General features: G+C 37.5%; 1 protein-coding gene across 1 annotated transcript in view; it reads left to right on the forward strand.

Annotated features, from left to right (window-relative positions):
- Positions 1-22793, forward strand: part of TRDN (triadin) — a 365907-nt gene that overhangs the window by 142399 nt on the left and 200715 nt on the right. Inside the window, exons 11-12 of the transcript XR_004299993.1 lie at positions 19573-19632; positions 20455-20514. The gene's annotated coding sequence lies outside the window, so the exon portion shown is untranslated. The remainder of the gene's footprint in view (positions 1-19572; positions 19633-20454; positions 20515-22793) is intronic.

Here is a 22793-nt window from a genome sequence, read left to right on the forward strand (position 1 = left end):
ATATGGGAAGGGAATCAGTTGGTCAAAGTATCTGATCAATATAGATGCTGAGATACAACAAGTGAGAAAAATGACTCCAGCTTTCTGAATTAGATATCCAGGTAGACAGAGGTGCCTTTCACCAAGACAGGAAACCACTGAAATAAAACGGGCCTGGGGAGGAGAAGCAGGAAGGTGATGGGTTCAGGACAGACTGGGACATGACAGTTTCCCATGGGACATCCAGGTAGAATTACTGAGCAGGCCATTCTAAATTGGCATATGGAACTCAAGAAAATATTATATGGTTTTTATCTGGAATTATATACTCATGTAACCTGTCCTCGCCTACATAAAGAAGACACTTTATGTATCTTCTATCCCCCAAAATCCATTCCCAAATGAATCTCCAATAATGAGGAGGAAATGTCTGAGAAGTTCAGTTTATTTCATGTATCCTCCAAACCCCTCCTACAAAGGGGACCCAGGCATTATTGATCATTTCTTGTTACTTAGAGAGATGGTAGGAATCCTGTGTCTTTAAAAACAGTATAGTGATTTATCGCCTGTGCTCTGGAATCACACATACCTGGATCCAAATTCTGGTTCTGCTGTTTTCTACCTGGATGAACTTAAATGTGATAACTACAGTTTCAGCTTCTTTATTGGTAAAATACTGATACTCATATTACCTATCACAGAGAGGTATTGTAAAGACAGAATAAATGACTGCAGTTTTTATTATTGTGTTTGATATTGATGAACTTAGGAAGTTCTCCTTCTATTGCATTTTATTAATTTAACACAACTTTTCACAAACAATAACTTGCAGATCACCAGCATCAAAATCAACCGTGAAGCTTGTTAAAAATTCATATTCCCGCCATATCTTAGATCTTGTGAATCAGATTCTCTGGCAATTCAGAAAGGAAAAAAAAAATCTCTATTTTAACAAGGTCCTCAGTTGAGTCTTGTTTACAGTAAATTCTGAGAACCTTTGGTTTATGTCCAGGTGTAAAAAAAACTTACAGATACAACCCAATTGTTTTATACCAGACACCTGAACTTGGTACCCTGTTTCAAATAGTCTTTTCTCCAATTTATCTAAATTAAAGTAAATTAAGTAAATTAAATTTAAATAAATAAATACATTTTAATTAATTAATTTTAATATATAAATAATTTATTTAATAATTAATAATTTAAATTAATTAATTAATTAAATCTGAATGCCTTGGTGAGAGATGCATTATCCAAAGACCACAGATCCAATGATCCTTTTGGCTATATATTTATGTTTCACATAGTCAACGGCCAGGGAAGAATTTGGGTAGCTGGTCAGGCGATGTTTTCTGTAAGTCGTGTTCTGACATCAGCATGTTCTATGCACTTTCTGGCCAGATCCTGACCAAGGCACACCTGTAGCTGTGCTCTCTTCAACTCACATTTATTTAGAATATTGTGTTTTCTGTACTTATATGCATTTTACATTTGATATTTCAAAACCCTGTAATGTAGACATTATTAACGATTAACAAAGGTAGGCTTGGAGTTTATTTATTCATGCTAAGTTAGTAAATATCAGATCTAGGATTTCAGCCCTGAATTTCTGGTTCTATGCACAAGCATCTTTCTAGTATATTACTATGCAGACACCAGCGTTTGAGGATCCTACCTTCATCCTACTACCTTCCTACCTTCTGAGACATCAACAAGTTTTGGAAGATGAAGACATAAATTTTTTGCTTTAGATTTCATGCAGTTCTGCAATAGAAACATCATGCTCTGATCTCAGTATAGAGTACCTTAGCAATGCTTCTCAAAATGTAATGTGCACACAGATCACCTGGGAATCTTGTGAAAACGCAGATTCGGATTCGGTAGGTCAAGGGTGGGGCCTGAGATTCTGCATTTTTATCAAGCTCCCAAGGATTGCTAATGCTGTTGGTCCAGGACTACATCTCAGTAGCAAATCCCTAGGTGATTTAGAAGGAGGTGGAGAGCAACTGAATATTTCTAAAAATGCTTTTAATTTAGTATGAGTCACCTGAATGATCTATAATTGGCCAGATATCCTTCAGAATGGCTAAAATGCCACTCATGAGGGGCACCTGGGTGGCTCGTTCGTTAAGCATCTGCCTTCGGCTCAGGTCATGATCCCAGGGTCCTGGGATCGAGCCCCGCACTGGGCTCCCTGCTCGGCGGAGAGCCTGCTTCTCCCTCTCCCACTCCCCCTGCTTGTGTTCCTTCTCTTGCTATGTCTCTCTCTATCAAATAAATAAAATCTTTAAAAAATAAAATAAAATAAAATGCCACTCATGGAGAAATTTTGACTGCTATTTGTCTGGGAAGGAACAATAGTTTTCAAGCCAAGTACCTAAGCATTCTAGAAAGGCTTACAAGAGAGCAAGAGAAATGCCAGTGGGAATGGGGGGAAAGGTTACATTATACTTGCAAATTATAATAACCTGTTGTATAGTATGTAAAATATTTTGATTTGGCCAGCTACACAAATGGAATGAATGAGTAGTTGCAAATTTTAAATAAAAACCCCCTTACATTTATAAGTCAGTGCTATATCAGTATCAATCTAAAAAAGGAATTCATTTGGTCATTAGAGATCACAATTTAATGTAAAGTACGTGTAAAATCTTGCTCCAAGACTCCAAATCAATAATGCTTCTTGAATATTTGGAGAACAGTCCAGTGCTAGTCCAAGGTTTGAAACTTTTGCCTCCCATTCAAAACTGCTACAGACACATTGTATTTGGCCCACATGGATTCTTTTATTCACTGATTTTAAGTGTGGTCATCTTGAATAAGGGGAGCTTGCCATTGTCGTCATCAACTTCCATGCACCTGCTCCACCCATTCACTCACTTGGCTCCAGATGCCGTTTCTGTGTGGTAATTATGTGAAGACAGTTTCCTCTTGATATAATAATTTCTTAAATTCCTGATCAACCCTTGATGTCTTGGTCTGCAAGGGCTGCCAGGAAAAAACACCACAGATTGGGTGACTTAAATAACAGAAACTTATTTTCTCACAGTCCAAGGTCAGAGTGCCATGATGGTTGGGTTCTGGAAAGAGCCCCCTTCCTGGCTTGCAGATGTCTGCTTCTTGCTATGTTCACCTGGTGAAGAGAGAGCGCAGGTGGCTCTTCCTCTTCTTAGAATGACACAGTTCTACGAGATCAGGGTTCCGCTCTTACGACCTCATTTAAGCTTAATTACTTCCTAAAGGCCTGATTTCCAATACAGTCATATGGGGGTTAGGGGTCCAACATATGGATCTGGAGGAGACACAATTCAGTCTGGAGTACTTGGTAACCTCTAAGCCTAGTTATTAGTAAAGCAGCTTAACTGTTTACCTCATACAACTACAGTTGTTTAAATATTTGAGTCCTCAATGATTTGCGTTTTGCGTGTCCATCCATATGTGGTTTTACACCAGCATAAATTCCCAACTTGCATCATCTTTTATATATGCTTGATATTGATAGGAGTCAATATTTGTTTAAATGTCTTAACTGGACTCAAATATAACTGACTCATCCTGAAAACAATAAAACAAAAGGAGTAATCTCATCCCTGGCGACTACTATATATCATTTACCTAGCTAGTAAGCAGATTATTAAGTAAAAATTTTTAGAATCCAGTTGAGAGAGAGAGAGGGAGACATCAGACTCACATTTCATTTGGCATTTGGACTATACGAGCTTATGTTACTGGAGATAATTTGACACAGAACTGACAAGTGACTCTCTCACTGCCCCAATGTTCACAGGACAAGGGAGAAACTATAAATAATAGCGTCACCTTAAGTTTCATTGGATTCTAATTCTGTTGTTGTTGCAAGATAGACATAAATCAAGTAACTCCAATACCCCAGTTTGAGGCAGATTTTGATAGATTATTCAAGTGTTTGACTTCAGTTTATCTCCTACTAGAGGTTCATAAAACACCAAGTAGCAAATGTTTTGCCTTCAGTCTGTCACTTGGAAAAGGATGTGTCATTTGTAAAGTGGGACACCTAGGTTTCCACTGTTATATTTAAAGAGTGATTTAATTTGACATTTCACCCTGGAACCCAATACTATGTTTAAGTGAATAACATAACGACGTTGCAGGATTACAAGGCTTTTGCTAGGACCTCCTTTTGACTCCCAGAGAAGGAGTTTTCACAGTGCGGACACTGGCCCCGAGCAGCTTCCCAAGCAGTCCGCGTTATCAGGAGGTGCTGAGATCATGGGCTTTGTCAGGGCGTGCAGATGTGCTGCTTGCGACCTCATTAACATAATTGATTAGGAGCTAGGACATATTTAGTATTAATCAAGCTGTTTTTAGTGAGGCTGATTATGCACAGCCCTTGATGCACTATTTTAGTCTGGAAATTCCTTAGGGCCAAGTTGCAAGAAAATGGCATTATGAAAAAAAGGAACCTACTTGTGGCACTAAAGTGTGCTTTTTGATTTGAGGAATGCAGATTTAACAGGTCAAAACGTAGGAGCTTAAACGTATTTGGCATTTTTTTGTTTTCAAAAAGTAGAGCTTATGTATAGACTGGATTGTTAAGTGTGTTCCCAGGACATTGGAAACAATTTACGATTTTATCAGTAGATTTTAAAAAATCATGGACCTTGTTATGAGTGAAACTGCTCTCACATCTGTGAGGCCCTTAAAAGCTTCCTTTGTGCATTCATAGCACTTAAAACAAAGAAAATGAGTTTCTCATAGCACTCAACTGCTTCTTGGAAACCTTGGTGTGCTTCTTATCTTGGGCTATTTGTCTCATGCCTTTAAGCTGTATCTTGCCTTCCTTCAGTTTCACTCTTCTCCCCACATCACATGCTTTGCACATCATAATGAAGTTTTTATTGCTTTAAATATTTGGGTATGAAGACTAATTGCGTTATTCAATCACTTGTTTCCTTTACTCCTACTGTATTTTTTAGAATATGTTTGGCTACAGTTGCATTAAACAGATATATAACAACCACCTCATGTAATCATTTTGGGCATTGTCAATTTGCATTTATTTATGGACATAATTTAAAAGGGACTAGCTTAAATATAATATTAATTCTCACGTTCTTTCAAAAAGGTATTACATTTTGTAACAGAATTCCCATGTCTACTGGGAGCTCCACTGGGGCTGAAAAGCCTGCAAGTTCAAAGAGTCACTATAGTTAACCACTTATTTCATTAAAGGAGCAGGTCTACCGAGTTCTTCCTCTGAATGAAATGGCAACTGTTATATTAACATTACAGGTTATTCTTACTTTTAGTGTGAGAGCCACTTTATTGGCCAGTGTTTATCAGAACTATATTTCTCAGGAAGGATTAGCCCCTCATTACTCTCAAACAGAATCCTCAGTGATTAAACAAATTGCTCCAGGTAACATTGTCCATCCTCACCCCATCACCAAAAACAGCTGCTTCATAAAATCTAAGTATAAGCACAGTTACCAGATATGATCCCATTATTTTTTAATCAACAATGAGAAAAGATTTTTTTCTTTCCCCCGACTCAACATGGACATCCCCCCAAAATATCATGTTTTTTGTTGTCATTGTTCTCTGAAGAATAGAAGACTTCCACCCACTTGTAGCTACTGGACATTTAGTGTAAAATTGCCGCAACTTTTCTATTGTGGCAAATATGTGGACGGAAGAAGTTAAGTGATCCCTTGCTAAGTGTATATCTTCTCCTTAAATTACTTATTTTTGAAGATTTTTATTTACTTATTTGAGAGAGAGAGCGAGCACAAGTGGGGAGAGGGGCAGAGGGAGGTGGGAAGGGAGAGAGAATCTCTAGCAGACTCCCCACTGAGTTGGGAGCCTGACGGGGGCTCGATCTCTGGACCCTGAGATCATGACCTGAGCCGAAACCAAGAGTCAGACACTTAACCAAATATGACACCCAGGTGACCCTCCTTAAATTACTTTTAATATTCCATTATAAACATACAATTTGCACAAATAAAGCCAAATATAAGGTGAGTAAATACTGTATACTCTATCATCTTCTTGAATAAATATACAACTGGTACTTATATGGCAGTTGTAAATAATATCATAAATGCCATCACCCATATGTGGGCAAAAGAACTCTAGAGGGAAGACCAAGGACTCAGCTTCTAATCTCAGCTTTGACACTAATCAGTTGGGCAAAAGACCTCTAGAGAGAAGACCAAGGACTCAGCTTCTAATCTCAGCTTTGACACTAATCAGTTGTATGATCTTTGACAGATGGGTCTCCATTTCTTCACCTGCAAAGTGTGGGACCAGAACTTGAATGGTCTTTTAAGTCCCTTTCTGCTCCCACCCAGAGATTTCAAGTTTATTGTTTTCAGGCTGGTGGGTTGGTAATAAACTGCCTTAAGAGCAAAGAGAAGACTGCATGGCTTTGCATAGTGATTAAATAGCTACCATAGGTATGTACGGTATGGTTGTGGTCTGGATAGAGCTGTCTACTTGTTGGGGCAACCAGGCATGCCCCTATGCAGTGAATAATACTATGAAGCATTATTTACTGACGTACAAAATTGAGCTGTACAGATCATAAAGGCTGTAAAAGTTAGGAGGAAGATGAGATATGAGTGAGGCAAGGCCATGCAATGAAATCACAAGACTTGCATTGGGCCATAAAGGGTGAGTTGGTAGGATTTGTGTAGAGGAGAAAGGAGCACTATAAGAAACTTATTATAAGATTATTTCTCACCATAGGATGAATCCGAGGACAATGTTCTACAGGAGCTAGTAATGTTTTATTTACAATTCTATTAAACCAAGAACTTTATCACCTTAGCTCTTCAGTGAGATATATCCTGAGAAGCAAAGAGCATAAAATAATAAAATAGAAATTTGGCCCCGGTTCTTATTCTATTAACTCTATGACACAATAGATTTTATTGAACTTTAGGCTAATATAATATTTTTCTTTGTTTTGTGGTGAAATAAACTTATATCTTTCAACAATTTTTAATGGAATTGACCTTTAGTTATAAATTTCGATAAAATATATAAGCCAAATTACTTTCACTACTTACTTAATTTAGAAAGTTGCTAACACAACTGAATGAAATAATGTATATAATGACTTAGCAGAATTTCTTTTTTTATTAAAGATTTTATTTATTTATGTATTTGAGAGAGAGCACAAGAGGGGGAAGGGAGGAGCAGAAGGAGAGGGAAAAGCTCTCCCCACAGAGCAGGGAGCCTGACCAGAGGCTCCATCCCAGGATGCTGAGATCATGACCTGAGCCAAAGGCAGATGCTTAACAAACTGAGCCACCCAGGCACCCCAACTTAGCACATCTTCTAGCAGAGTTATGTACTCAACCATTAGTTGCTATTACTATCATTTTTTAGTCATGAAATTTCTGCAATATGTATAATAAATCATTAAATTTTATGGTGGTTTTTTAAATTGGTCTCTACAGAAGATAGTAAGGTAACTGCATTAATGATATCATTCAGTATATGTGAAACTCTAGATAATTTCTTAATACAGGCCTCAGGTCATATACTGAAGAGGTTTGCATACACAGCTAAAGATTTTATACCCCCTCATGGACTGCATGAGCCTGCTAAAGCAATTGAGCAAAGGAGGAGTATGATCAGATTTGCATTTTAGATTATTGTGTCAGCCATAGAAAGAATGGATGGCTGAGGGGTGAGGATTGGGGGTCTGGAGATGAGACAATTATAGGAGCCTACTGCTCATGGGGAAGTATTATGCTACTTTTCTTTTAAACAATCCTACTTAACCCTCAAAACAACTCCAAGCAGTGAATATGATTTCACATCATTTTAAGATTTAGAAAAGATCAGAAAAATCAAGTAAGTTGCCTAAGAGAATACAGCTATAACAGTGATATACAATTGACCTTCAAACAATGTGGAGGTCAGGGACACTGCCGGCCCTCCCTCTTGTGGTCGCAAAATCTGTGTGTAACTTGACCCTGTGAAAACTTAATTACCAATAACCTACTGTTGACTGGAAGCCTTATTGACACATAAACAGTTGATAAGGCATATTTTATATGTATTATATACTGTATTCTTAAACTAGAGAAAAAAATATTAAGAAAGTCATGAGAGAAAATATATTTACAGTACTATACTGTATTTATAAAAAAAATCCACATGTAAATGGACCCATGCCGTTCAAACCTGTGTTGTTCGAGGGTCAGCAGTAACTGGAATTGGAAGCCAGGTGTCGCACGTTCAGGTTTAGTCTGTTTCCATTATCTTAGACTAGCAATTAAGTGTTAGAGCTGAGCATGATTGCTAAAGTCTTACCTGACCTGAGTAAATGAATGGCATCAAGAATAGGAACAGGTCTGGGGAGAGATAATGAGCTCAGTTTGGGGCTTGCTGAGTGTATCCAGGTCCCTAGCACATCAAAATGGGTGATTAAGACTGTTTAATGAATGTAGTATTTATTAAGTTTTTTGCAGACTTATGGTGAAGCATCCCAGGGCTAGCAAAAACAGGGAGCTTTTACCTGTCCTAGGCCTGAAGAGGGAGGGGAATGGAGTGGTTTACAAAACCAAAAACCTTGTAACTCTAAGAGAGAGATGGCCAATCAGAGGAGATTTCCCTTCATTGGGAGAACACACCACCAAAACTCTGTAAAATGATGTGTGTAATATCCTCAATGAGCCTGGGAGAGAGTTGGTAAATAACTTTTTTCCTGCTATAGTGTCTCTGGATGTTGCTCCCATAAACCAAAAATAACCCAAATCTAAGGGGCAAGGGGCTTAGTTAACACAGTCCATAAAGATCAGGGTGGAGACTGGATCTGGATTAAAAAAGACTATGCCACACGTCAGGCAGCAAGTTAGGCTCTGTTCATCCAAATGGTCGTGTCCAGTGGACAACTGAATATAGGAGTCTGGAGTTTACAAATGAGATACAGATATTGGTGTCATAAACTTAATCCAAGCACAGCATTTCCTGAACTCTGTTATGGGGATCTCTAGTTCCATGATATTCTTGGAGGAAAAAAATTTTCATGACAAAGTATTTCTGGTCAGCATGTGTTATATTCCCTTCTTAGACATTCACAATGTACAGTAGTATATCAAGGATCTTTTACATGAATCATGGTTATGGAAAATGTTACCGTATTTAAACTTCTTATTTTGACATTATTTTAGATTTATAGAACAGTTGTTAAGATAATACAGAGATTCTTATATGCCTTTCAACAAGCTTCTTCTAATGTTCACATTTTCCATAACCGTGGCTCATCTACCAAAACTAACAAATTAACTTTGGTACAACACTGTTTATTCAACTTTCACCTTCCAATGGCTTGAAAAAGATTCTTAAAAAAAATGATTACTTACATGTGTGATGGATTCACAAATATTAACATAAATATTCTTAGTTTTTCTCCCCCACCTTAACATCTAAGGAGTATTCTAGGGTTAGCTGGTCAGATCCCAAGGGTTTGTGTTCTATTCAGAATATGCTGGGAAAGCAGAAAAATTAGAAGGAATCCAAAGAATTAAATGTATTCATGTTGAAACAGAAAGGGTTAGTCCCCAGAAGAAAAGAAAAGATTTGAACAATGAGAAAAGAGGTCAGGAGAAGCAAACAGGAGATCTAGCATGGGCTAGAGGCAGTTTTCAGTGTACGTTTGGGAGAGAGAAGGGTTTGGGGTGGCAGGGAGGGAAAAGCTGTCACGAGGGAGGGTTGGGAAGCTTAAATAAAAGAGTGAATCTTTAGACTGCCTCGCTTTGGGTCCTACAACATTAGCTATTTGGACTTCAGGAAAGATTTAAATTTATCTTCAAACCTTCCTGGAATTTTATTTTATTTTTTTAAACCTTCCTGGAAGTTTAGACTCTTGTTTCTTTTGATTGCGACACTGTGCTAGGGCTGAACGTGAGGTAACACAGTTATATTGGAGTTAATACGTTAGAATCAGTGTAATTCACCTTAGTATTGTGACAAAGTAGCTAAGTCCTAATAACTGATTGTCAAATAAACTTTATAAAAGAAATACATAGGGGCGCCTGGGTGGCTCAGTGGTTAAGCTTCTGCCTTCAGCTCAGGTCATGATCCCAGGCTCCTGGGATCGAGCCCTCCATCGGGCTCCCTGCTCAGCGGGAAGCCTGCTTCTCCCTCTCTGGCTCCCCCTGCTTGTGTTCCCTCTCTCACTGTGTCTTTCTCTGTCAAATAACTAAATAAAAATCTTAAAAAAAAAAAAAAAATCTAGCTATAAAAAAAAAAAAAGAAATACATAACCGGGGCACCTGGGTGGCTCAGTAGGTTAAACGTCTGTCTTTGGCTCAGGTGATGATCACAGAGTCCCATGATCAAGCTGCCTCTCTGGCCCCCTGCTCAGCGGGGAGTCTGCTTCTCCCTCTGTCCTTCACCCCACTCATGCTCTTTTTCTCTTGCTCTCTCTCACAAATAAATAAATAATAATAAAAATCCTCAGAAGAAAGAAACACAAAACCAAACAGGTAGAAGAGGGTCAAGAAAAAGGGAAAGAAGAATGGAAAGAAATGGGAGTTTCCCATGGATCATGAACTATAAATACATTTTAGTAGACATCAAATATATTTCATAAGAAACTTGCATCTCTAAACTTAGAACTTTTCCCTTGCTATTTGGTTTTGATTTCCCATTATTGATTATTAAAAAGACTTTTGTGAAAACCATTAACTTTTTCCTATTGACGTACCTATCTATAAAAGTTTTTCTCCCCGTACACATCTGGCAATATAGCCAGGGGGTGTCTGTCTGATTCGACTCTCCAGGAGCCGTATTTACTCTGGGGACCCAGGGGAGGCACCCACGAAGCAGGAAACAGAAAAGGACCCACCTGTTGACTAGGATCTTTTTTATTTGTTGTCTTGGGGTTCTCTCATAACATTTATCATGGTATCAACAAAGTTTTTTTCCTGTATTTTGGTCTATAAAGGACCAGACAGGAAGTTAAGGATGACGTGGGTTGTGAATGTGAGTGAATGTGATCTAATAGTAGCTTTCTTATTATGGAATTCTGATTAGAACCCTCTCATGCCAGCAAATTTTTCCCATAAAGCATTTTATAAAATAGAACTGGGTCCCTCCAAAAGCTCTAACTTGTAAGTACCAGTTTTTCTTTATAAAACATTTATTTGTTATTTGTGTCAGCTTGACCTAAATGTTTCTTCCTATTGTACGAACTTGTTACAATTCCAAAAGATATTTTTATTCCTCTCTAGAACAAAATGAGTCTTTAAAGCCAGGTCGGTTTTAGCCAAATGGAGTAAAGAGTCCTGGCAATTGTTCACATAATAAAGGGTGAGGGTTGCTCACTTCAATTAGGTGTGGATTTTAAATGTTTTAAATGTGTTTAGTGTTTTTTTTTGTTCTTAATATTTTTCAACATTAAAACTAAAAAATTTTTGATCTACTACAATAGACCTTATATGTTATTCATTTTGTTTTGTTATTCATTTGGGATAGTTCATGAGAGATGATGAAATTTATGTAGCCCATGAGTTAAAATAAACCCGAATTCATAATACCCAGTGCTCATTACATCACATGCCCTCCTTAATGAATCACAGGCCTGTACCTCTGAAACCAATAATACATTATATGTTAATTAATTGAATTTAAATTTTAAAAAGTTTAAAAAAAACGTGTATTACCTAGTGAAGGAATGCAATCTGGAAATTTGTGTGTGATTCCAATTATATGGCATTCTGGAAAAGGCAAACTATGGATATAGTGAAAAGATTAATGTTTGCCAGAGTAAAGAAATATCTCATTTTGGTTACAGTTTGCATTTCCCTAATGGCTAATAATGTTGAGTATCTTTTTCATGTTTATTAGACATTTGTGTATCATCTTTCATGACTTATTCTACTCTTTTGTTTTAATTGAGTTGCTGTATTTTATACTGAGTTTTAAGATTTCTTATATATTCTGGATACAAATTCTTTCTAAGATACATGATTTGAAAATAAAAAAACAAAAAATAAAATAAACCTGAATTCAACATAATAAAATGATGACTTTAAAGTTGTACTCTCTGAAAAGATGCTTCTTTCCTTTTTAATATTGATGTCCATTAGGCATATTTTTTTAAATTGAAGGGTTTTGATTGAAAATCAGACTTATATAATGTGCCCAATATACCTAATTTTTAGTAATTTTCAAGTCAAATTATTTTTGCAAATAACTATTAAGTCTTTTTAATTTATGTAGTAAATCAAGCCCTAAGTTCTCTATAAAAATAGCAGTATCTTTGAAATGGCACTATAAAGTGATGTATATTTCAATTTTGAATGATAACCAGCTTTTTCTCTAAATATTGATGATTTCATCACAAAAACAAAAGTTCAATTTTCTGATGTTTCTAGGCATTCTTGACATTCCAGATGTAATGGAGTACTTTTACAATCCATTTCCAAATACAAATAAATGCAAAAAAAAAAATTAAGGTGAAACCATGAGAAAAATAATATTTTATAAATAAGATGATATTGAAAATGAAAAGATATTAGAAAAGAATCTTATATTTATGTTTTTCTTACCTTTATAGAAAAACACATTGGAAGTGTTTACAATAAAAGATCTTGAGGAAGCAACGACTCCACATAAAAATAAAGTTTAAAAGTGTTAAAAGAGTTCCTCCAAGGTTTTCAAATGTCAGCAGCACCAAAAAACCAAAAACCAAAAACAAACAAAAAACAACCAATAAAACAAAAGCAAAAAAACATAAGGGAAACAACAAAAATTGCAATTATACTATATGAAGCTACCCAGAGATAAGTGTGTGGCGATGGAGAGTTTCTCACTTAGTGAAAGTCAACAGATTTTGAGCACTTGCTTTCTTTTTTTTTTTTTTAATTTTATTTTATTATGTTAGGTTAATCACCATACATCACATCATTAGTTTTTGATGTAGTGTTCCATGATTCATTGTTTGCGTATAACACCCAGTGCTCCATGCAGAATGTCCCTCTTTAATACCCATCACCAGGCTAACCCATCCCTCCACCCGCCTCCCCTCTAGAACCCTCAGTTTCTTTCTCAGAGTCCATAGTGTCTCATGGTTCGTCTCCACCTCCAATTTCCACCCCCATTCATTTTTCCCTTCCTACTATCTTCTTCTTCTTTTTCTTTTTTAATATATAATGTATTGTTTCAGAGGTACAGGTCTGTGATTCAACAGTCTTACACAATTCACAGCACTCACCATAGCACATACCCTCCCCAATGTCCATCACCCAGCCACCCCATCCCTCCCACACCCCACCACTCCAGCAACCCTCAGTTTGTTTCCTGAGATTAAGAATTCCTCATATCAGTGAGGTCATATGATACATGTCTTTCTCTGATTGACTTATTTTGCTCAGCATAATACCCTCCAATACATGCCCTCTTTAATACCCATCTTGCTTTCTAAAATGTAAAAGCATTGAGGGGAAAAATAAAAACCAGAGTCTTTCTGTCTCATCTCTCCCTTTCTCTCTCTCCCTCTCTCTCCTTTCTCTCTACCCACCCCCCCCCCCACACACACACTCTGAGGCTGCCTTTGCTTTCCCATCTAGATAGAAAAGTGAAAAAAATAAATAAGTGTGGCAACCTTCATCTATATAAATGTAACCCATTCAAAAGTAACACACTTATCTAAAAATGCTTTTATCATTTTTTTTTTTTTTTAATTTTATTTATTTATTTGACAGAGAGAGACATAGTGAGAGCAGGAACACAAGCAGGGGGAGTGGGAGAGGGAGAAGCAGGCTTCCCGCGGAGCAGGGAGCCCGATATGGGACTCGATCCCAGGACGCTGGGATCATGACCTGAGCCGAAGGCAGACGCTTAACGACTGAGCCACCCAGGCGCCCGCTTTTATCATTTTTGAAAGGTTTGAGGGAAATCTACCTAATCCATTTTAAATATCAAGTTTAATTAACATAAGATACTTTTTTGCAATTTGAAATGTATCAAGCTATTTCTTTGCATTCCCTTTTTGCCTACGAAATTCAAAAACAGAAAAGAACTGTGGTTATGTCGGAGCGCTTGGGCTGTGAGAGGCTGAAAGCTGTTTGACAACATGCCGTAGAAAGAGGAACTTCGGTTCTGCCGGGGTCCGTTCACGGGCAAGTGTCTGATAGAATACGTCTACCTCAAGCTTCATTTTCCACTTGCAGCAGGGAGAACAGGGTGTGCGGTTCGCTTTGTTTAGAACCCTTGCGGTGTCATTTCTGGGATTTGGGAAGTTGGGCAAGTGGCTCTTTGCTGAGCCAATTTTCTCACTGGTTACAGAAGGTATAGACTTTTTACCTGAGGACCAAGTAAATGCTGATGCCCCTGAGGTCATGTGTTTCATCTGGTAGTGAAATTTCCTCTCACCTTGAAATAAGTAACATTCCAACCAAAATTAAATACATTTTTTTTGCCTTGCTCTGACCACATAAAATAATCATTGAGATCCCTTCTCTACAATCCTTTCCAGGTTTAATGAACTCTCTTAAGGTCTCTTGAAAAAGTTCGGATTTACAGTGATCAGGTCTGGGGTCCTCTGGGACATTTCCGTCGTGAATGGTGCTGTATCACGAAGAGTTCTCAGCCAGTATCTGCAGGACCCGAGCAGTCGCTCTGCCCCTGGGGTCCTTCAGCTGGCCCTGGGAGTAACACCTGCCACCCTCTGTCAGAGCCAGGCTCCACAGACCATTTCACACTCTGTCTGTGCTTACTGCCCCCAGAAGTAGCTTTTGCACTTTCACTTGGCCTTGGTTTTGGGCCTCTGTGATGGTTCCCTTAGATTCTATCTTTAATATCCTTCAAAGTCCTTACTGTAACTGTAAACTTTCCCACTTCTTATTCCCATACCTAGTGTTCCTGGAAGGAATCTTTTAAAACCGTAGACCCTGGCCAGGGGTTTGACGTAAGGCAAAATAAACATCTGTTGATTGAGAAAATTGTCATTTTAAGAGTCTCAGGTAGTCGCTGAAAGGTGTTATAGAATTGCTGGTTGTGAATTGTTTGTTTTAATAGCTGATACTGAGAAGAGCTGGCTTCCAAGAATAATTCAGCTATCACTAAAGGAAAAGCCAAGGCAAAGACAATGGATTCAAGTTCTGACAGACCAATGTAGTTATGCCAGATAATTCGAGTGAAGTCCTTAATTTAGAGAGCTTTGCTGCCATAGCAACATAATTACAATGTAAAGTGAGGTACTCCTACCACCATTCTATAAGGTTACATTCCTTCAAGAGTCCCAAATAAAATTCAGAGGAAGAAAACAAAAAAAGAACAAGAATATTTGTATTGAATTCTTTTACTTTCTTAATTTTCTTCCTTACAACATAATCACAAAGTCCAGTGGGATCCTTAACACCACCCAGCAACAGCCAAATTTCCTCTTAAAACAGAGCTCAGCATCATATAGTTTCTTTGCTTGGAACCTCTCAGTAGTCTCTTATCTTACAGTAAAATGGGACCATCATACCATGAGAAACAGAGTCTATGTTCAAGGTCTTGGCAGATATTTTTCCTCTGCTGCAAAAATCTTCTCGATAGTCAAAACTCTCCTGTTTTTTTTAAAGACTCTCTTCAGATCTTACCCATTTAGAAAGATTTACCCTTCTTCCTTAAAAAACAAAACAAAACAAACAAAAAACAATGCTGCCTTCCACCCTCTCATTCTCCAATCCTCTAAGACAAGCTCTTTTTTCCTGACCCTTATCCCTACCAGACGCTTTTCACCACTTTTTTCCTGACACCATGTACACATATTCTCTATATGTGATATACACAGCATACATATTTATTTAAAGTCTTAAAAATTGACATTTTTCCGGATTTCACATTTTTCAAGCCATAGCAAAACCAAAGAACATACAGTAGCTATTTACAAAGCAAAAGCTTTCTAAGTTACCTGCTCCCAGCAAAATTGAGAAATAAATGCAAGAAGAAGCATGCTTGGTTTGGAGAATGAAGGAATAAATGGGTGGGGAGGGCTCTAAACACTCTACTCATTCCCCTGCCTTTTATGGTTGAAGACAGAAGAGTTACTCATAGTTGCATAAGGGCAGCGGCTACTAATTATAGCGAAACCAAGACTAGAATCCGCTTCTTCATTCCAGACACAGCCTCCCTTTATACAGAAAAGTAAGAATTAGTGTGCTTTTACTCAAATAGATCAATAAATGTCCTATCTAAGGAAATTACCAAAGATTATATGTGGTCAGACTTTTATTGTTTCTGAAATATCATAATAGCTACTTGCTGCTAACATTATTTTATGAACATCCCCTCTGGTCTAGGCACTTCAGCTCAGTGTCGCCATTCCTCACAACAAGCCAGCAAAGTAGATTTTATTAGTCCCATTTTTCAAATGAGGTCAACGAAATTCAGTGTGTCATAGTGCATTGCTCAATTTTCCGCAATCAGAAAGGGTCAGAGAATTTAGACCAAGGTCACTCCCGCTAGCACCCATGCTTTCTCTCTTGCCTCATGCCTCTGTAAGATAACAATGGAGAACTGTAATAATCGCTGGTGTCATTGAACTTATCTGCTTGTGTGATGTTTCCCATGATCATGGTATGAGCGGGGTTCCAAGCCAACCTCTGCCACTCTAAAGCAATAAGGTGACGGTGACAAAATGTGTTGGAGAGTATTGCTCTGGAAGAAACACGCCTTTATTTACTTGACTGGGACCAAGAATCCATCAATCCTGGCCATAGAGGGTTAGAAGAGAAGCCCCCATCTGACGTGTAAAATTTGGATAATCTTTACAGTAGAAAGGAAAAGAGGGGACTCACAAAACATAGGATGAAAAATTAAACAGTTGCACTTATTTTCCCGTTTTGCTGGGAACAGGCATCTTAGAAAGCTTCACGATTATAATGAACTATTGTTCATTCTCTGGCTTTGAGATGACATAAAAACATTTTAAAGCAAGAGAAAAGCCCATTGTAAGGGCTTAGAAAGTAAAAAGTAAGTCATTTAATTTTTCTTTCATCTGATGTTAATTTATGCAGAAGCGAATAACATATTTGTGGCTCAGAGCTGCTCACTGTGGAGAGGATTTCTCTCTCCACCAGCCTTCCCTGTGATCCTTGCCAGAGAGACCCATCATTTCAGGGCCTATGACACTCTTGCCAGAGAAAAGCAGGACACTGATCAGTTCACACGCTACAGACACATTTAATTGCTACCCCTCTGAAAGCCAATGGCATTAAATGTTCTAACTCTTCTCTAGCTGCCACAAAAAAAAAGCAACCAACAATCTGGAAGAGAGGGTGAGGAGGAAATGAAATATTTGGGAGCATAGTCCCAGGTGGAAAGGGAAGGGTATTGTTGACTGTTGAGGGAGAAAATAGGGGAAGAATTTTCATAAAAGAAACATGGGTTACTTTTATTTCCAAGCAGGAAATAATTAAATTATGGTGTCTTTTATAATTCCACTCATTCTGCTCCTGCCAAATCACCTATAGAATAGAGACAATCGTGCTTGAAGAAATGCCGAATCTTCAGAAGTTAATGTTTTAAATGAATTCACCATGGATAAAGTAAGCCCCAGCTTTCTACATGGCACCCAGAATTTCTACAACTTAAAGGTCTAATTCATAAAAATGTTATTAAAGTACATTATTTATACATTATTTTTGTAGACTTCTGCTTTTATTCATGACTCTCTCAGCGTATGGCCGTAATCACAGGCAGAGTGTAAATGGAAGCTTTAATTCAATCTGAACTAAGGCAAAAATACTATATCACCACAATAAAATTGCAGTTATATTAATTTAAAGGGTAGGATTTATTGCACAAGAGTATCCTCTTTAAAAAAAAAAAAATGAAAAGAACGTCTTTCATCTTATGACCTCAAATATCGACTTTCATTCTGAAGTTCAATGTAAGATTGACTAATTGACATGCACTTTTAAATAAAATATTTATTCATCGACATTAGGAAACCGAGAGACTTGGATCCTGAGTTGTGATCTTATTGTGACCACAGCGTTGATGTCTGATAAGGGCTAAGAAATATTTACAAGCAATCTGTATTTTAATTAACCCATTTTCTGGCACAAACAATTAGCAAATGCCTATTCAATTGTCTGGCATATGCATTTTTTAGATAAGATGGAAAACGCCCTGCTATGTAAAATTTCTCCCAGACCAGCTGAAAGTAATGATACTTAAATCAAAAGCATCTTTATTCAGAATTTGAAACACGATTTACATATTTAATATGCATAAACCTGTAGGAAAAGGCAAAGTGGAACTCAATTGGTTTATTTCTAACTCTGGAACTATCACAATTGGACTTCTTGACTTTCTCCTCCTGACTGGATGAGCAAGTGTAATGGTAGACCACAGACACATTCCGACAGAGTGAATATATTTCTTCCTACGACATGAGTTTATCTCTAGGAGTCATGAGAAGGGGTTCTTTATAAATTATACTTCTAACACTGAAAGTGTTGTCTTTGATCTTGTAGGTAAAAAAAATCTCTATCCCTAAGGGAATGAATTAATTCCTATATTTAATAAGATGCAATCATTAGTAGACAACTTCAGCGTTCACACTAGAACTAGGCATTGAATTTTTTCAGCATAGAAACAATCTCATAATAGTTCTGGGTAATGAAAATCTTTGAAAGCTTGGCATCTATACTTGTGAGGAGAGACAAGTGACAAAGAGAAAGGTATTTCAAATATAAGGTAAATAGCACTACGAATTGAGGATAAAAATTAGTCGATTCCCATCTTCAACCTTACTCAAACCTAAAAACACTGAATATTCCATTTCGACAACTCTGTGCTTCTATAGCACTTTGTTTTTTGAAATGAGTGCACTTACCGGAACCATGTCCAGGGATGTCCAGTTGTTACGTGGCTACGGCGAGGCATTTGAGATTCCCTCTGCTGTCAGACCAAGGCTTTCTCAGATCTCTGAAAAAGAAATCTTCCATGGAGAAGTCTAGAGGCACCACATGCCATTCTCTGTGGCACCCAGAATTTCTGCAACCTCTGGGTGCAAAAAGCCTAAGTATCCTCGTTGATATAACCACTCAGAAAGGGCAGTGGAAATTATGTCCCCAACATACTGCCAGACAGATGTCACCAGGCTCCAAATGCCTGCTGACAAGAAGCAGATTTGAAAAACTGTTAAATCAAAACAGATATCATTAATGGCCTAGTGTATTATTTCTAATGACATTGAACATACGAAAAGAAAACAAAATAATAATTCTTTTAGCTTACCTGCAGTATCTTTCCTCAGAAATGAGATTTTAATTTCATATACTACTATCTTACTTTAGGCACCAAGCGATAGCTTGGTTCAGAAAGCTCAAACTATCTTGTTCATTATTTATAAACAATATTAGCAACCTACCATTTTATGCATTTACTCTGAGCCGGGCACTGTGCGGAGTGCTTTGTAAACATTAGCTCACTTTGAAGGAAGTACTATTATTTTACAAACGAGGAAAATAAGGCTTAGTGGGATTAAATCACTTGGTCAAAGTCACAAAGCTATCTGGAGGTAGAACTGACTTAACAGTAAGGCTTCATTCAAATCTTGGTTTTTCTTTCGTACTAAATTTTCTTCTCTAGAGAAAGAAGAGGAAAAGAAGAAAGCTGAGAAGAAAGTGACTTCTGAAACAAAAAAGAAAGGTAAGTAATTTAAAAACTAACACACAAGTCAATTAAGATCCCTTTACAATGCTACTGGCAAAGCTCTTGTTTTCTAGAAAAGAATGAATAATAATTAATAATTTTATTGTTATTGTCATTAACAAACATTCTTGAGATTTATAAATATTCCAAATAAAGTTGAAATTGATAAATATTTAAAAAGAAAAGTCATGCCTTAACACTTTTTACAAATTGTTACTGATTGAATTTTTTTCTTCCTGGGGAGTGGTGCTTAATTCTCTCTAATTCAATACTTCGTTTGACTGCAAATACAAATATAAGAATTCCTATTCATTCAGTTTAATGAAAAGTGTCTATCAAAAGGACAACTATTGAATGTATAGGGGCGAAAAAACTAGTTGATCGGTTTGCTGTATTTTGTTACTATTTGAAAACAGTGCATCTGGAGTCCCAAGTAAGCTCCAGAGATTTCTGAGCTTCTGACATGCTTCCAGTGGCCTGATAGCCCAGAGAACTTTCAATATATTCCTTTTAATGTCTTTCAGAAAAAACTATTGAATTATACCATAATTAATAATGGCATTTAATGTTTCCATTGTCATGAGAAAAAAAATTTTTTTGAGCTTAGCAAAAATTTCCTCCCTTCTTGAAGAGAAAACACACCAGAGCCACTATTCTGTAATGAAGGTGCTAGTTTACTCATATTTGGCATGACTATGGCACTGATTTCGGATTACTCTGTAGAAGATGTATTGGATGCCATAATGGCAGTCATGTGTGCCCTGACATATATGAGAATTAACTAGATAAATGCCTATAATTTTCCCATTTTACTACCAGAAAAAGAAGATGTCAAAAAGAAAACGGATAAGGACACTGCCATTGATGTGAAAAAAAAAGGTATCGTATTTTGTTTCCTTAGTCAGATTATGTTCACGATGCTTGCTCATGAGAGGATCTTGGGGCAAGGTAAACAAATTGGGATATAGGTACTTAAATCTGTCCATGTGCAAGCTGTCAAAGCAAACATTGCACTAGACAAAATTAAGCATGCAAGGAAGACTTTATTCAAGGCTGTTGTAATAGAGGAGAGAGGTCACAACTCATTCTGAACTCAATTTCACTGAAATAAAAAGCAGGAGGCTTTTTATGAGCTGAAAGGGGCAGAGGGTTGTAAGCCATCTGTGTGTGCTAACTGGCCCACTCAAAGCAAAAGTAAACTTTTTTCTTAACTTAATGACTTAATGACAGGAGTGTAGTTTTACAACTTGGAGCAAGACACACCAAAGGAGTGAGGTTCTTACTATCCCACGGAAACTGGGCGATTGGGTACTATTGTTCTTGATGATTACATTTCAAAGGGATGGAAAGAGCCTTTTAAAAAGATTTTTATCTCAAAGGAGCAGGGCAAGAATTTACAAATACAAGTCTTCTGAAGTAAATGCTCTTAGAAAAGGGAGGGCAGGAGCCTAAGGTCAGAAAGAAGCCTGTCTAAGGTTTAGGGAAGCTGAAGAGAACTTTAACGCCATCCTGGTGAAGCCATAATGAAAGTGAGAAGAGTTACATAGCATAATAACACCACTTTGCAAAGCTAAGAAGCTCAGAGAGAATAATGCAACCCATTAAGAAATAGCATTGTTCAACAGCTTAGATTTTTGCTTTATATTTAGTTGTGCTTTAATTCTTGTTCAAACATGAATACCGGCTTCTATGCAGGTTAAGCTTAAGTCTAGGTGAAAAAGATAGTTGTCTTATACCATGAGATATTATGGTTTGGTGTTAAGTGTTCTCACCCCAAATATTTCCTCCACTGGTGTCAGTGATGCTTGAAATTCCACCATTAGAAATATTCCATTCCTTTGAGTTATGAAGGAATTGTCCTCTATTAAAATGCAAATCTCCGAGGGCCTGTGTGTACAGGGTAGCAAACGAATTCTTCTCAGTTATTAACACTTAAAATGAATGAGATTTCCAGATCTTCTCTGTGTAATAATAGGCTGGAAACAATGCCCTAGAAAATGAGGCAGTAGGTAAGCTTCAGTGAAGGAGAGGTTGAAGAGAGAGCTTCAAAGTAGGCCATTGCGTGGAGAGGACAGGATTGGATAGCATCAGGAAAATCTTTTTCTTCCTAGGGAGTATATAGCCTATGTCGGGGTGGGGGGTGGGGTGGAGGTGGGGTGGGGATGGGGGGAACGTGATGGTGAAGGATCCTGGAAAGGGAGACGATAGGATGCCAAACTAGATACTAGAAAGTAGCAAATAGGAATTGCAGGAAATCCTCAACATCATGCTATAAGCAGGGTAAAAAAAAAAAAAAAAAATTATAAAATATTAAGAGTTGCATGATGGTACATGACTCATGAAATGCTCAGGAAGTGACCTCCAGGTGTTCTGTGGGTCTGAGAACTCATTACCAAATACTTTGCATTCAAATTTTTATTATTAGGGATGGATTACTGTAGAGTCTGTTGTATTATCGAACACTCATTCAATTTGTTTGATTTAAAGCTTTCCTCATGTCCCTGGTGAAATATGCATCTTACCATAAGAAAGGGAAAATGCAATTCTGACTATATGATGATACTGAGAACTTGGTTGCTGGGGTCAGTGTACCTGTGCCGTGATTACGATTGGGTGCTAAAGGGAAACAAGGTTCTCCTTTCTGGGCCATCAGTTTTGCCAGGTATTTGCAGAAGGAAGTTTTGAATTGTAACCTTCAAAGTATTCATTATATGTTTGCAAATGCAAAATCAGAAAAATACGTTTGCCAAAACTCAGTGATGTGTGTGGTTGTCGTTTTGGTTTGGTTTCAGTTTTTTAGGAGAAAGGCAACACACCTTTGTGTACAGTGAGTGATGGGAAGATTCGGTATTTCTCTGCTACTGGGAGACCTGTGTTATTAGCCCAGCAGTCATGTCAAAATGAGGTTGTATACCACTGGTAAGAGAACTGATTATGCCCGTATCACTTCCCACGAGGTCAGAGCTCATTCATCCACTTCCTACAAGGCCAGGGCTCGTGTGCTCATCCATGGGAACAGAGAACGAACTGGGCAGTTGCTCAGCATATCTGGGGAGGGCTGCTCAGTTAGTGTTGAAAAACAACTTTGTCCTTCTGGGAACCAGTTTTCCTTGTGTGTTTGTGTGTCATTTTCACTTTTGATGACAAAAAATACTGTT

Source organism: Phoca vitulina, unplaced genomic scaffold, assembly GCF_004348235.1.
Source record: "Phoca vitulina isolate PV1807 unplaced genomic scaffold, GSC_HSeal_1.0 scaffold9, whole genome shotgun sequence".
NCBI classification, from domain to species: domain Eukaryota; kingdom Metazoa; phylum Chordata; class Mammalia; order Carnivora; family Phocidae; genus Phoca; species Phoca vitulina.